The sequence below is a fragment of the Heptranchias perlo genome, chromosome 1 (genome assembly GCF_035084215.1).
Source record: "Heptranchias perlo isolate sHepPer1 chromosome 1, sHepPer1.hap1, whole genome shotgun sequence".
Classification (NCBI taxonomy): Eukaryota; Metazoa; Chordata; class Chondrichthyes; order Hexanchiformes; family Hexanchidae; genus Heptranchias; species Heptranchias perlo.
This window is the reverse complement of record NC_090325.1, coordinates 170,705,240-170,721,163: the sequence shown is the minus strand read 5'-3', so window position 1 is coordinate 170,721,163 and position 15,924 is coordinate 170,705,240. Positions and strand designations below refer to the sequence as shown.

General features: G+C 46.5%; 1 long non-coding RNA gene across 2 annotated transcripts in view; it reads right to left on the bottom strand.

Moving 5' to 3' along the window:
• Nucleotides 1–15,924, bottom strand: part of LOC137327760 (uncharacterized) — a 27,391-nt gene extending 11,467 nt beyond the window's left edge. For both annotated transcript variants that reach the window (XR_010964546.1, XR_010964548.1), the window contains exons 1-4: nucleotides 15,624–15,924; nucleotides 12,203–13,059; nucleotides 10,440–10,580; nucleotides 9,113–9,252 (exon numbers count right to left, since the gene is read on the bottom strand). This is a non-coding gene — a long non-coding RNA (uncharacterized lncRNA). The remainder of the gene's footprint in view (nucleotides 1–9,112; nucleotides 9,253–10,439; nucleotides 10,581–12,202; nucleotides 13,060–15,623) is intronic.

The window sequence follows — 15,924 nt, the reverse complement described above, 5'->3', positions numbered from 1 at the left end:
AAGATGCAGTTAGACTTTTTTTCTAACAGTGCAGATGTTTAAGGAAAACTTGTTTGCCAAGGGACTATGAAGTCAAAATTAATTTGTAGAATACTTACTGCTTTTAAAAAAAATGATATTGCACCCAGTTAACTAAAATGGAACATTTTGTATCACACCCAATTTATCAGCAAATTAAGCATTCAGGCAAAACTTAAATTTTCTGTTTCACTAAGGCCTGGTTTAATATTTCTCCAGCAGCCAATATCAGTGTTACCTCACATTTCTTCCCTAAAGTTCAAAAAACTGTATCCCCTTTTTCTTAGCTATTGCAAAGTCTTGTTAACTTGATAACAATGGTAGTAATGGTCGCTGGGTCAAAATCCTGGATCTCCCTACCTAACAGCACTGTGGGAGAACCTTCACCACACGGACTGCAGTGGTTTAAGAAGGCGGCTCACCACCACCTTCTCAAGAGCAATTAGGGATGGGCAATAAATGCTGGCCTTGCCAGCGACGCCCACATCCCACGAACAAATAAAAAAACAGTAAAATACTGCAGTTATCGATTAGGATCAAGTATAATAAGTGAGAGGCAAAATGGGTTGTGAAAATATAGATTGTACATAACAGATTTGTTGGAAATTTTTCAGAAGGAATTAGCGGAAGAGGAAAACTGAATTAATATTGTTTATCTTAACCAGGGGTGTCAAGCACAATTTATATGGTGGGCCTGATCCAACATCCTGGCACGTGGGCCACATTCATTTGGACACACTGGGGTAGAAATTGTTATGCTTTTTGTCTGTTTTTTGAGCATAAAACAGGCTGAGTGTATACCAGTTTCTGGGCGCAAAGTCTTTCACCTAATCTGCGCCGGCGGCATGGCCCTCGCTGTTTTTAGGCATCCCTGGCAGTCGCCTGAAATCAGCGGTGGATCAATTTAAATATGCAAAGAAGGGTCCTATACCTGTTTTAAGACCCTTCTGCAAAATGCGTGAAAAACTAGGTAGAGCAGCGCCGTACAAGTTTTTCCAGTTCTACAGCGGCCTAAACAACGGTCCTTAAAGGGACTACTGGAGGCCACGAAAGAAATGGTAGGGAATTTTTTTTTTCACCTCCCTTTCTGTAGAGTGTGGAGGAGCAGGAGCGCTCTAGTGCTCCTTCCAGCTGCACAGCACTACTGTGGGCCGGCCGTATTCAGCCTTCTTGCATTTGCATCATGCTTTGCACAGTGGCAGTATTGTAGCCGATGAAGTTTAACCTGGCAGGGGAGATCCCATGATCCAGAAGGCTCCAGATCAAGTAGAATCAGCTATTTCTAGTTTAAGCTTTGCTGACGTAGATCCCCATGCTGGCTGGAGACTGGTCTAATACCTTTTCCCAGTAAAGTGAAAACTAAATCGCAGCGAACATGGTGACAAGGGCTACCCGAGCACCTGAACTCGGGGTGCAAAATACCGTCAGGCTGACTGCAAGGACGGGTGAAGGAACCTCACCGTGGCAACAAAATGTCTTTGTGAAGAAGGTTCTCCTCGAAACCTGTGGTTTCAAGGTCACGGACATCTTATGCCTGCAAGATTTCCTGAGGAGCAGATACTTTGACGTGACCTTCAGGGACGTTGCAGGATGCCAAAAGATGCTCCAGGTCTTCAAGGGGCAGGAAGGGCCGTTGTCGCTCCTCACCGCGGAGCCGCTCATCATGTTCCTGCTGGAGAAGGAACAGACGCTGATGGTCCATGTGTTCAACTCGCATGTGCCCGTCGTGGATGTGCCGATGTTCCTCAGGAGATACATGGATGGAGCGGATCGGAACATCGACATTGAGGAAAAGTTCGGGATCTGGACGAGTAAGAGAAGCATCAAGGCGATGCTGAGGGTGGATGACGAGGGAAACATCATTCACCTCCCCTCAAGCTTCGTGATGGGGACGAGTCATAGGTACATGGTGTATCAGGGGCAGCCCAGAGTGCGTCGCCCCTGCGGCAAACCCAGGCACGAGGTAGCCTCCTGCAAGGTGATGATCTGCAGGAACAGCAGGAAGGAGGGCCACCAGACACTGGACTGTCAGAAGGCCAAGTGCTGCATCCTATGTGGAGAGACTGGTTATCTGTACAAGACCTGCCCAAACCAGGCACAGCTATGTACAGGCAGCGAGAAGGAGATGACGCAGGAGAAGAGAGCAGCAGTTGTGGCCCAGAGGAGGTCAGACCGCACCCCCCCCCTCCAATGCCGTGGACCCCTGTGAAAGAGCCAACGACCAGGAGGAGGACAAAGAGCAGGAAGGGAGCTTCAGGGAAACCAGCCAAACCCCGAGACTATCCCTGAGCATGCAGAGCCGATGGAAGGTGAACCAGGGGCGAAAGAAGGATGAACCACGCAGGAAAAGAGAAAGAGGCAGTCCCGTAGCAGCAGTGGAACTGACACCAAAGGTGGGATCAGCAGCAAGAGGCGTTTAAAGACCCCAGTGGACAACCGTGGCCACTCCTCAGCTGACGAAATGAAAAAAGGGGGGACACCCAGCCATCATCAAAGGAAGCAGCAAAACGCGACAGTGACCAGGGACACACACTGCGTACCCCAACTCCAGGACACTGGGAGAAGCGACGCGGTGAACGAGGTCCCCCATCTCCAGGACATCAGGGGAAGTGACGTGGAGAGCGAGGTCCCCCAACTCCAAGGCAACCAGGAGCAGCACGATGGTCACGGAGAGCGAACAACCAGCGAAGGCCAAGAAGCTGGACCCGGTCGTGGATCTCATGGGCAAATCACCCCACTAGACCCCACCGACGACCCCCCCCAAGCGCAGACACTCCCCCAAGGGAGGGCAGACCTCGTTCCTCAGCCCAAGGAGTGCCCAGCAGTTCGCGCACACCACACAAATGCAGAATCTGGACCAAGGGATGGAAACAGAGGGTAACGTAGAAACTGGATTGATGTAATTGTAGGACCTTAAGTTTTGTCCTTTTTTAAATGGCTTTAATAATCGCATCAATCAACGTACGTAGTGTTAAATCAACTTTGCGATGTTCTGCGACCCTGAACTACCTGTCCGGGGTCAAGGGGACCTGCTATTCTTGCAGGAGTACCTCAACAACTACCGGCAGTGGTCACGCATGTGGACCCAGGGGCAGTCAATCTGGTCAGGAAGCAATGATAGTTGTTCCTCGGGCTTGGGGATTCTGCTGCGAGGAGGCCAATTCACCATCACCCGAGGTTAAGGTGGTGGTGGGGTGCCGCCAGCTCATTGCAGACATTCTGTATAAGAACGCCCCATTCCGACTGATCAATGTGTACACCCCGACCCTCAGAAGAACGAGTGGCTGAAGGTCTTTCAGCATCTCCCAATGCTGCTGGCGACCTCCAAGCCAGTCGTTCTTGCCAGAGACTTCAACTGCATCATCGTTGCGGCTGAATGATCTAGTAGGGCCGACGGAATACTGGACAACACGTCCAAACTCCAAGCAGCGAAAGACGCAAAGCTTCACAACATTTTCAGCAACCCTGCAGACGGAGCACCATTCCAGGATAGACTTCCTATTTGTGTCCCCAACGCTTAAGGGTAGATCCACCGACTTCCAGCCGGTGTTCTTTTCTGACCACTGCCTCCTACTGGCCGACTGTCAACCGCAGGAGGACCAGAAGGCGGGCAGAGGGATACGGAAGCTGAACGTGAGACTGTTGACCCCAGAGAACATCAAGGAACTAACAGGTTTGAGGACCATGACACCCCAGAGTGAACCGCAGTAAGAGCGACGCCATGTTCTTTGGCAGGTGGGAGACCCGATCCTTTGTCCTCTCCACCATCAGGTCTGACTACCTGAAGGTGCTGGGGATCTGGTTCAGGGGGCCCCAGGCCTGCACCAAGAACTGGGAGGAGCGGGTTGCCAAGGCCAAACAGAAGCTTGGTATGTGGAGGGGGGAGCGGGGGGGGTGCTCCCTCTCCACGGCCAGCAGAAACCTGGTGATAAGGTGTGAGGTGCTCGCAGTGCTGCTCTACGTGGCCCAGGTCTGGCCCATTCCCGCCACCACAGTTACCCGAGCCATCTTCCACTTTGTCTGGAGGTCCGAGATGGTCCACATCCGCAGGGACACCATATACAAACCCCCAGCCGGGGGTTAGGTTGGGTTGGGGGGGGGGGGCGTCCCCAATGCCCCAAAGAGGAACCTTTTCAACCACTAGGCCATCAGACAGTGGTCTGCACGGAATGTTCTGGGGGTCCTGCAGGGAAAGGAGAGGGTGGATCCGATCAGGCAGTTCCCCGACCAGATGGTCGAAGCCATTTGGCAGAAGGTCTCGTGGCGGAACTGACCAACAGGCACCAGGATGCAACTTGGATGGTGGTGAGAAGGGCCCTTCCACTGCGGTCTTTCCTGCACTCACGGCAGCTCAGCGCCGCCGCAAGCTGCCCTCGAGGCTGCGGAGGGGATGAGACTGTCGTCCATCTCCTGCTGGACTACCCCTTTGCGCAGAAGGTGTGGAGAGAGATGCATTGGTATCTGTCCCGGTTCATTCCCAACAGCTCGGTAACACAGGACTCTGTGCTCTGTGGACTGTTCGCCTGGATGCACACCGAGACAGATATCAACTGCTGCTGGAAGTCCATCAACTCGGTGAAGGAGGCCCTTTGGTCCGTCTGAAACCTGCTGGTCTTCCAGCTGAAGGAGCTGTCCATGACCGAGTGTTGCCGACTGGCACACTCCAAGGTCCAGGGGTATGTGCTGCGGGACGCACTGAAGCGAGGTGTGGCCTACGCAAAGGCTGTTTGGGGAAAGGCCACCGTGTAAGGCCATCCCACCTTTGTATTGTACAGCATGTATCATAAGATATGTACTTTGTTTTGAATTGTAATAGTGGGATCGTATTGTGTCCGATCTATATTGTATTATTTTGGACTGTATTGCTTGGAATTGTGATTTTTATATTGAACTGTGTGTATCCTTAAATTTTATGAAATAAAGTATATTTTGAAATTTAAAAAAATCTCGTCCATGTATTGGAGCTTGTGATGCTCCCTGAGTACCTTGAGAATCCTCAGTATCAGTCTTTTTTTTCCCCATTTGACCACCAGTAAGGTCTCGAGGTTTCACACCCCTTTATTGACTGCTCTTCTCTCGGCACCGCTCCTACTCACCACATTGCTGCTGCTACTCCTAGCCCTGCAAAAGATGCTGGGCCCCACACCCACCCCATTCCTCCCCCACCCCACCACCCCTCAAGATCCCAATCTCACCCGACAGCCAGACCCTTATCTCCCTCTTTCTCCCCCCGCCCGAGCCCCAATTTCCCGACCCCTGATCCCCACACTCCCTCTCTCCCCGAGCCTCTATTTCCAGTCTCTGACCCCCCCGGAACCCGTGTCACCTCCCCCCCAGTCCAATCTCAGTCTCTCTAGCACCGCACCTCTGCATGATCCTTCTCTCCTTCCCCTTCTCCTTCCGGTCATTTCTAAGCAAGCGCCGGCTTTCTGTGCCTGCGGGTGGGGGGGCTGCTGCTGCGGTGCGAAGTTTAGGAACCGCAGTTCTCCCGGACTGTGAGAAGCAATATACCATTACAGGACATATGCCATTACGAGTTATACGGTAACACTAAGCGCAGGACATTGTGGGCCGGATTAAACTGTATCATGGCCCACAAGTCGTGTTTGACACCCCAGATTTTAATTTTCATTTGAACAAGGTCCCTCACAAAGAATTATAGCAAAAATGAAGACTCAGGAGTGAAGTTGGAATTGCAAAACAAATTGTCTTGAAAATGTAATGCCAGAATGGAGATTATACACATTTTTTCAGTATTTCAGTTGCAGGAAAGAGGCTCCTTCTTGGACCAGTATACAGACAGACGGAGCGCCATTCCAGGATAGACTTCCTATTTGTGTCCCCAACGCTTAAGGTTAGATCCACCGACTTCCAGACGGTGTTCTTTTCTGACCACTGCCTCCTACTGGCCGACTAGTACAATTGAGCTCAGCTAGAATTCTCCCCCTTTTCCAGCTTGAAAATCCTTCCAACACTCCATCAAAGCTCACACATGAAAAATGGACAATTGGGCAAAGGCAACCAATGCCCGTGGAACCTTATTATAGCAAGGAGTACCTGGTGCCTATAGGAGAGGAGGTAAGGAGTGAAACTTGTTGAGAATTTTTTTAAAACTACCCTCCCAGACTCTACCACTGAAGACTCAACATATCCTTCCTTGACACTCCTAAATAACTCCCCTGTTCACACAACAAACTAAGCAGTTTCTGAAACAATAATAGGATTATTCCTACCCTGCTGTACCACAACTTGCATTTATATAGCGCCTTTCGTCCTAAGGTGCTTCACAGGAGCATTATCAAACAAAATTTGATACCAAGCCACATAAGGAGATATTAGAACAGGTGACCAAAAGCTTAGCCAAAGAGATAAGTTTAAAGGAGCATCTTAAAGGAGGAGAGAGAGAGGTCGAGAGGGGAGAGGTTTAAGGGACGGCATTCCAGAGCTTAGGACCTAGGCAGCTGAAGGTACGGCTGCCAATGGTGGAGTGATTAAAATCGAGAATGCGCAAGAGGCCAGAATTGGAGGAGCGCAGCGATCTCGGAGGGTTGTTGGGCTGGAGGAAGTTACAGAGATAGGGAGGGCCGAGACCATGGAGGATTTGAAAACAAGGATGAGAATTTTAAAATCGAGGAGTTGCCAGATCAAGAGCCAACGTAGGTCAGCAAGCACAGGGGTGATGGGTTAATGGGATTTGATGCGAGTTAGGATATGGGCAGCAGAGTTTTGGATGAGCTCAAGTTATTGGAAGGTGGAAGATGTGAGGCCGGCCAGGAAAGCATTGGAAGAGTCAAGTCTGGAGGTAACAAAGGCATGGATGAGGGTTTCAGCAGCAGATGAGCTGAGGCAGGGGTGGAGATAGGTGATGTTTTGTTTGATAATGCACCTGTGAAGCACCTTGGAATGTTTTACTACGTTACAGTCGCTATATAAATGCAAGTAGTTGTTGTGTGTTCAACCATGTCAAAGGCTGCAGACAGGTCGAGAAGGATGAGGAGGGATAGTTTGCCACGGTCACAGTCACATAGGACGTCATTTATGACTTTGATAAAGGCCGTTTCAGTACTGTGGCAGATTGGAACCTGATTGGTAGGGTTTAAACATGGAGTTTACGGGAAAGATGGGCACAGATTTGAGAGGCAACAACACGTTCAAGGACTTTGAATGGGAGGTTGGAGATGGGGTGGTAGTTTGCAAGGACAGAAAGGTCAATAGGGGTTTTTTTTGAGGAGGGAGGTGATTACGGCAGATTTGAAGGGGAGGATGATAGTACCTGAGGAGAGGGAACCGTTAACAATATCAGCTAACATGGGGGCCAGGAAGGGAAGTAAGATGGTCAGTAGTTTGGTGGGAATAGGGTCAAGGGAGCGGGAGGTGGGTCAAATGGTCAAGTTGAGCTCGGAAAGGGTAGGAAGGGAGATAGGAGAGAAACTGGAGAAAGATGCGAGTTCAGGGCAAGGGCAGTGGGGAACCTTAGAGGAAATTTGGTTTGGTGGGCATGGGGAAGGGAGGGAAGTGGCAGAGGCAGCTGAACGGATGGTCTCGCACATGTTCAAAGTGAGGATGGAGGGGGAAGAAGGATGTGAGTGGAGAGGGATATAAGGAAGTATTCAGAGATGGCCTTATCTGTAATTGACTTGATGGGAGTAGAGAAGTCACATGAGATGGCAAGGTCGAGGGGTTGGCCATGAATAAGGGTAGGGAATTTATAATGACGGAGAGATTAAGGGAGGACAGGAGGGCAATGAACTGAGAGGAGAGAGGGCGTGATGAGTCGAGATGGAGGTTGAAATCACCGAGGATGAGAAGTTGCTCGGTGCAGTGGCTGAAGGATGAAAGCAGGGAGGAACTTGGCATGGTACTTGAGTGGGAGACAGAGAATGAGGATTTTGAAGGAGAGGCGAGAGGGATGGAACAAGGTGAGATGCTCAAAGGATGAGAAGGTATCAGAGGAGGAGGGGAACAGACCAAGGTGTGATTTGATGATAAGGGCCACATCCCCACTGCAGCGGTCTGGGCGGAGCAAGTGGTGGAAGGTATAGCTAGGCGGGGAGGCATCATTAAGGGGGACGGTGTCATCACCTGTCAGCCAAGTTTCTGTCAAGACCATGATGTCGACGCAAACATCCACATGGATGGCAAAGGCCTTGTTCACAAGTGAACGGACATTCTGGAGGGAGATGCGGAGAGGGGTGGTGATAGCTGATCCGCTGGCAGAGTCCGCAGGGTCAGCGCTGGGGGGGGTGAATGGGATGGGAAGGAGGTTGACAAGATTAGCCCCCAGCAGGCGTGCAGGTCAGTGACAGAGTAGAATGGGGCAGTTGGGTTGTTCCTTGTAAGAAGGCAGCGACGAGTGCGTCGATGGGCCTTTCGGAGGATTCCAAGAGAGACACAGAGGAAAGCTGTAGGTTCATCTAAGAGGGAGTCAAGCCTGGGATAGCAGCAGGAGAGTAGGAAGATTGAGGAGTGGTGAAGGGTTGGGGTATGGATTTGGGGGGGCAAAGTACCCTAGAGGGGAGATATGAAAGGAGGTATGACGACAGGAAAGAGGGACCCAGGAGGAGAAAAAAAAAGCGAAATAGAAATGATGGATTTGGATCTGGAGCGGCAGCCAAAATGCGCTGGGCAAAGGGAAACTCAAGTTACATAAGCATGGTTACATAGCAAGTTTAGGATAGATATGTCCTGGTAATAAACGGGGAATAAAGAGGAGACAATAGGAGAGAGTCAGAGGGCCCTTGCTGGGATAAAGTTGATGTAGGCAGGGTGGAGTCAGCTTGGACGAACTGATGTCCGGGTTCGGAGAGCAAGTGAGTCCAGAAGCTATTTGAAGGGTAGAGTATCAGCGGCGCACTGCTGGAGGTATTTCCGTGGAAATGAAGAGCTAGGTGTGCAGAATCGAGCATGGGGCAGAAAAACAGTGGCGAAGTGGGAAGTCACTATAAGACCCAGATATGGACTTTGGCCCAGGAGAGTGAATTTCTGGCCAGGACCCACACTGTAGCAAAATAAAGCTGAAAAACCAGTAGGACAGTCACAAGCTCAGCAGGTAAGAGCAGCGATGGGGGATGGGCTGTAAGCTAGACAAAGTTACCTTAAAACTTAAGCAACTGAATCGAAGATCAGAGTCACAGCAGCTGAATCTTGAAGTGTAGTCCAGTAGAGTAACATAGTCTTGACGGCAGAGAAGTCTAGGAATTTGGAAGCCAAATTTGAGCAAAGATCCAGTGCTCACTGATAAAAACAAAGAGCAGGCATGGTCAGGGGATGGGCAGTGGGCCCAGGTAACTTTAAACTTGCAGCTTGAACTTGTAGTTAGCGCCAACATGCACCCACTTTTAGAGCCAGGAGAACTTACACAGTGGAAGAGAGAAGATTGGAGGAGAAAGGGCAAAGAATGGCCAAGGATAGAGTAGCACAGCAAAAGAGCTCCCTAAGGAGCAGCCGGCCCAAGAGCCATAGGTAAAGATGAAGTTGAAGAAAAGTGAAGGTATAGCACTCAGCAGCGATATCATAATGTTTGTGTTGAATCACAAAGGAAACTCTAATTATTCAAAAGAGTGGAGAAGAGGATATAGACCCTTGAACATACCTCTGCTAACAATTGATAAAACCATTATATAATTCAGAAGGGAGCTTGACTCCTTTCTCACAGGTGACATGGAACAGCTGGACACTATGTGATACTACAAACATGGTGCTAAACCATATAGACTCTACCTTATGCCCCAAAATGCCAGCACTCAAGCAAGACTATCCCATTTTTGCAACTTCAAAATGGTTCTCAAATTGCTGAACCTAGTGCCAATAAATCATGAATTTGTGAAATGTTATAAGAACCAACACAAATCTGAACTCACAGCATCATCAAAAAAATGCAGAAGAATACCTGTCCAATCTCCAATTTCACCAACTGAACAAAACTAAATCAAAAAAATTAAACTAGACTTCCCCCATCTTTCAAGAAGAAGCAATCTAAGCAATACAGGCCCCCCTGAACAGAAAAGCAGCTTATCATACTTAGTAATCTCAACCCATGCTACAGTTTTGGATTTTGACACTAGGTATTTACTTGGGGTTCAATGTCACAGCCTGCTCCTATAAATGGGCCTCATGTCATTATGACCCAAAGTATGCCTTCACCTGCCCAATATCTAGGTAAATGTGGTGAGACCAGGGGTTGAACAGAGAACCCTTGTCACTGTACTCCAGTTTACTGGAAGATATCATGTGCTGCCACGTGACCTTTTTGGTAGGTGGAAGAACATTCACTCTATCAGACTGCACCTCAGGCTATAAATTACTAGACAAATTTATTGAACATTTAAACAGGTAGATGAACAGAATTGAACACAGAACAGTAGATTTATAATAGATACAGAGTTTATTATTCTCAAAATAAAAGCAGCAAAGACGCTTACCCTTGTAACATAAGAAAATTGGTTCCTTTACTTCTTGTGTAGCTTTCTGCTACCAGGGAATCCTCTGATTATCCATGTACTCTGATGGCTCCAAGTGGATGGTTGTATTCTGCAATACCACTCAAGATATCGTCCAAATTCCTTTGAAGATATTCCAACATAAAAGGACATTAAAACTGCATTTCTCATAACTACATTTAGGTGGTCAGCTATCTACAGGATTCAAAACAGCATTTACCCACATAAATACAGCTTCCAAACAAACATGGACTGTAAGCCCCACAGGATGCTTGTTATTGAATTAAATCACTTGATTGACTCACCAGTTCCAAACACTTTGAAAGACCTATGAGATGGGTCCTTGTCCAAGGGCAATGGCTAAGAGCAATCCCATTATCTATGAGTCCACAATGATCACAGCAAGTAGTAAACACCCACATATCAGCACCTTTGGCATACCAGACCATAATATATATTCTCTGCAGCTTACAAAAACAGTTAGCAGTAACCAATTTTAACCCTGTGTTTACTATGAGTAGCAAGAAAGAATCAATAAATAATCCATAGATAACAATGCTTTTCATAAACTCTCTCAGAATGTAAGAGAGAAGTTAGTGTCTTCAGCCATCAAATACATCTTCCTCTTGGTTATCCGTTGTTTTCAAATACTTATGGTCAACATAATTCCTGCCCAGAAAAACCTCTACAAAGTTAACAGGCTGTGAATATTCAAAATCTTTTGATAAGACATGCCCTACTGATCATCCCTCACAATTTCCCTGCTACTGAGTGAAAACCTATGCCACATGTGGAAGTAAAATACTGCAATATCCACCAGATCACCAATGAGCAACAATCCTCCCCCTCCCCCCACCCCCATCCACACTTATGGACAGTCCTTGCGGACCTCCCAAATTATTGTGGGTTAAATCATTATGGATAAATGGCTGAGTTCAAAAAGGATATGTTCTCACTGCAGCTCACATAGGAGAATTTTTTCTAACTGACCTATTGTCAACAAAATACAACCACATTCCCCACGTAACAGACACCAAACCAAAAAAGAAAATCACACCACAACCAAACAAAACACACTTACGGATATGACAGGAGAGTAAAATAACATGTTGTGAGACTAATTAATAAAGAGGAACCTACTCCAAAGAGCAAAGAGAATAAGATACAGTACAGAATCTCTATTAGCAGAAACTATGAGGGATGCTCATAAAGCACTTATAAATGTTTTCTACTTGTCATGCTATACATCATATACTATATTACAACAAAATAATGCATCTACTATATGTAGTACAGCATAACACACTGAAGCTGAGAAACAATTGCATTTTTAAAAAAAATTGTAATAGTTCTTCACCTAAGGAAATTGATTTTGAAACCCTAGGCTGTTATTTTTACAGTACCATTTTTGGGGATGGCTAACAGCAATGCATATGTATGTAATTGAAAAATTCTACTGTGTTTGAGTTTAAGGGGCTGTATTAAAAAGTTTTGGAGCAGGCTAGTTCCCGGAAGAATCAGGAACAACCCATTCGAAAAACTCAGCTCAAAGTCCATGTTGACCACTAATAAACGTCTATTCAGCAGCAGATGCCATATCTTTTACTTTGCAGTTCTTATGGGCTTGTTTAAGCAATACCCCAAGATAAAACTTTAATCTCAAATAATCAATCGAAAAATACCACCCAACTATCCAATTTTTTTAAATGTTAGTTTTTTGTGAAATTGTAAAAGAAAATTCTCACCAATTCTCTCTTTTTCCTTCCCGTCCTGAAGGCATTGACTCCTTGTTAGGGTAGTGTCTCACGTGCATTTCATGCCCTCCGGTACCTCAGACTAGTGGCCGTTCCTTATGTGTGAGCCTAGGCCGTGAGTATTGACAAGTTATTTGACTGCATGAGCCATTACTTTTGAGCCTGGTCCTGTATCCACATGTACTCTTCCAACAGGGGGGTCACTGGATGGTGATGAGGTGTGGAACCCGGTCTGATTTTTCACCTCCCTCATTCAGGAGTGCCGAAGTCAATTGTAGGGGCGCTACTGCACCCCAGCTGAGATCAGCTAACTAAGCAGGGATCGAACCTGGAACATTCCTGGTTTGTATGGGTCAGATGCTCACAGATGTTAGGGGATGCTTAAAAAAAGAATTTACAATGCAGTGGCTGTCCCCTCCCTCCCAATCAAGGTTGTCACCTTCAGGTAGTACCTAAGGCTGGGCACTGAACATAACGTTTATCATTTCAATTTCTCCCTCAATGACTTAGCATGCAAGTACACCTTGTGCTGTGGTACTGAGCCATTAGGCCAGGTTTCATCTGCGGTCTGTCCTGAATGATCTGGGATAGTGATAGGAGTACAGTTGCCCTCAGTGCCCCTGGGCTCGGGAGGAAGTAAAAAAAAAATGATCAGCCTGGGTTCCTGTTCCAGATCATTATTCAGCAATCCCTGGAAGAAAATGCACGTGTGAATGTCAAGTGAAGACAGGATCATGTTCGGTTCTGGTAGTCCCCACAGTCAACAGTACACCACCCTGACATCCAGGCTCACACACTTGGATGAAGTATTACTGACCATGGAACCATATTCCAGCATAAGTAATTGCCTTTGGGAGAAGAAAGGTAAGGAGAGAAAATTAGAGAAGGGATTAAAAGTTTAATAAAATTGTAATGCTTTTTGCAGTGGTCACTTCTTTTTAGACCCTGGGCTACCCGTTATCAGGATAATATCAATTTTTGAGGATGGCTACCTTGACTAAATCTGTAAGTAACTGAACAATTCTACTGTGTCGGAGCTGAGGGCGGTCAGTCTTGTTCAAGGGATATCATCACCATTTTAGATTTTGGAGCAGGCTCAGTTCCTAGAATAATCTGGAACAACCCATTCTAAAAACTTGGTTCAAACACCATGTTGACTGCTGATAAATGTCTACTCAGCAGCAAGTGTTGTATCTTTTACTGTGCAGTTTTTAGGGGGCTTGGTTAAACAAATACTCCAGGGAGAAGGCTCCATAATTATTCTATTTATTTAAACAATGCCTACAATATTTATGTGACATTAAACCAAAATAACCATACCATTTTATTGACTTACCTCCCAATTGGGGCTGGCATCTGCATAATCTTATTAATGTCGCAAAGACAATAGCTTTAATAGTAAAATTAACTAATACATTATAAAGTTACTTTTAAAATTTGTTAGAATTTGTTTTAAGTTGGTACAGTATTTTTCCTATGCATATTTATAAGTAGGGATATTAAAAGGATTTACTCTGAGGAATTCCTTAAATATTTTAAAATTTGTAGCTACAAACGATAACTTGCATTTATATAGTGCCTTTAATGTAATAAAACATCCCAAGGCACTTCACAATAAGTGCATAATCAGACAAAAATTGACACCAAGCCAAAAAAGAAAAGACATTAGAACAGGTGACCAAAAACTTGGTCAAAGAAGTAGATTTTAAGGAGCATCTTAAAGGAGGAGAGGTGGAGAAGCAGAGAAGTTTAGAGAGGTAATTCCAGTGCTTAGGGCCCAGACAGCTGAAGGCACGGCCGCCATTGGTGGGGCGAAGCAAGTGGAGATGCGTAAGAGGCCAGAATTGGAAGAACACAGAGTTTTCGGAGGGTTGTTGGGCTGGAGGAGGTCACAGAGATAAGGAGGGGTGAGGCCATGGAGGGATTTGATCACGGGGATGAGAATTTTAAACTCAAGGCGTTGGTGGATTGGGACCCAATGTAGGTCAGCAAGCACAGATGTGATGGGTGAACAGGACTTAGTGCAACTTAGGATATGGGCAGCAGAGTTTTGCATGATCTCAAGTTTATGGAGGGTGGAAGATGGGAGGCCGGCCAGGAGAGCATTGGAATAGTTGAGTCTGGAAGTAACAAAATTATGGAATGAGGGTTTCAGCAGCAGATGGGCTGAAGAAGGGGCAGAGATGGGTGATATTACGGAGGTGGAAGTAGGCAGTCTTGGTGATGGAAAGGACATGGGATCGGAAGCTCAGCTCAGGGTCAAATTGGATGCCAAGGTTGCAAACAGTCTGCTCCAGCCTGAGACAGTAGCCAGGGAGGGGGATAGAATTGGTGGCTAGGGAACAGAGTTTATGGCGAAAGCTAAAGACCACGGCTTCGGTCTTCCCAGTGTTTAATCGTTGGAAATTTCTGCTCATCCAGTACTGGATGTTAGGCAAGCAGCCTGACAACACAGCAGTGGAGGGGTCAAGAGAGAGGTGGTGAGGTAGAATTGGGTGCTGTCAGCGTACATGTGGAATCTGACATTGTGTTTTCAGATGATGTCACCGAGGGGTAGCATGTAGACGAGAAATAGGAGGGGCCAAGCACAGATCCTTGGATAGATACATACGGAATGTAAATATGTGATTAATCATTACACATTGTTCTTGTTACAAACTGCATAACACATCAAAGAAAGGAGGTGGATAAGGGCTAGGGCTCCCAATCTTCCCGGAATGACCAGGAGTTTCCCGGAATCGAGGGTTCCTCCCCCGAGCGCTGCCTCCAACAGCCTGAGAGATCAGATCTTTAAATTTCCCACCGCAGTGCGCCTGCGCCCTGCTCCATGACGTCACCCACAAAGTGCCGCGACAGCATGGAGCGCAGTCGGGAGAGGGCTGGAGAGCCGGGAATGAGGATGGCGGCTCGTGATTCAGGGGAGTCTCGGCAATGGAGGAAGGGGGTCTCTGAAATGTGGTGGGTCCCATGGTTTCCCCTCTTCGAGGATGGCCTTCTGGTTCTTGGAGCTTGTCACACAACAGTCAATGGTGTGAAATTATGAACAAATATATTCAACTACAGGGGACCCAACCTTTATAAGATTAATGCAATAACATTTTATAATCATGTGATCAGATGTCACATGATCAAACCTCCAGGAATAACTCCAAGAGTTGGCAACCTAGTAAGGGGAGCTCATTACGGTGTATAGAATACTAAACTATATGGATAATGTAAACCCAGTTTTATTAGGAAAAATTTCTAATAGTGATAAACATTCATAATAATTTGTCAGCCAGGGTCATAGAGGCAAGAACTTTGAAGTTGAATGTTACAATGGGAGAGTAAGGGGTCGAGGGGGCTAAAGCAGTCCTTGAATCCACAACAAATCTTATATACATATATATATATATCACACTTAAGCACTTACCCGAGTCTCCATTCTCAAATTGGAAGGTATATTCCCTTCCCTAACCTTTCTTATGTAAGATCTTTTAAAGGAATTCTATACTCATGAAAAACTACACATTGATGTAAAGCACATGATGAGGTTTTTGTCTTCAATCGCCTATGGAGATAGTACCCTTAAAGCTGTGTTACCATTCATATAGTTTCTTTTAAGAGCTCTTTTTCCTCAATTTTTTCTGGCCTTAAACCATTTGCATTACATGATTTCTGCTCAGGATAAGCTTTAAAAGGCAGTGATTTTTACACAACGAACAGTGACATTT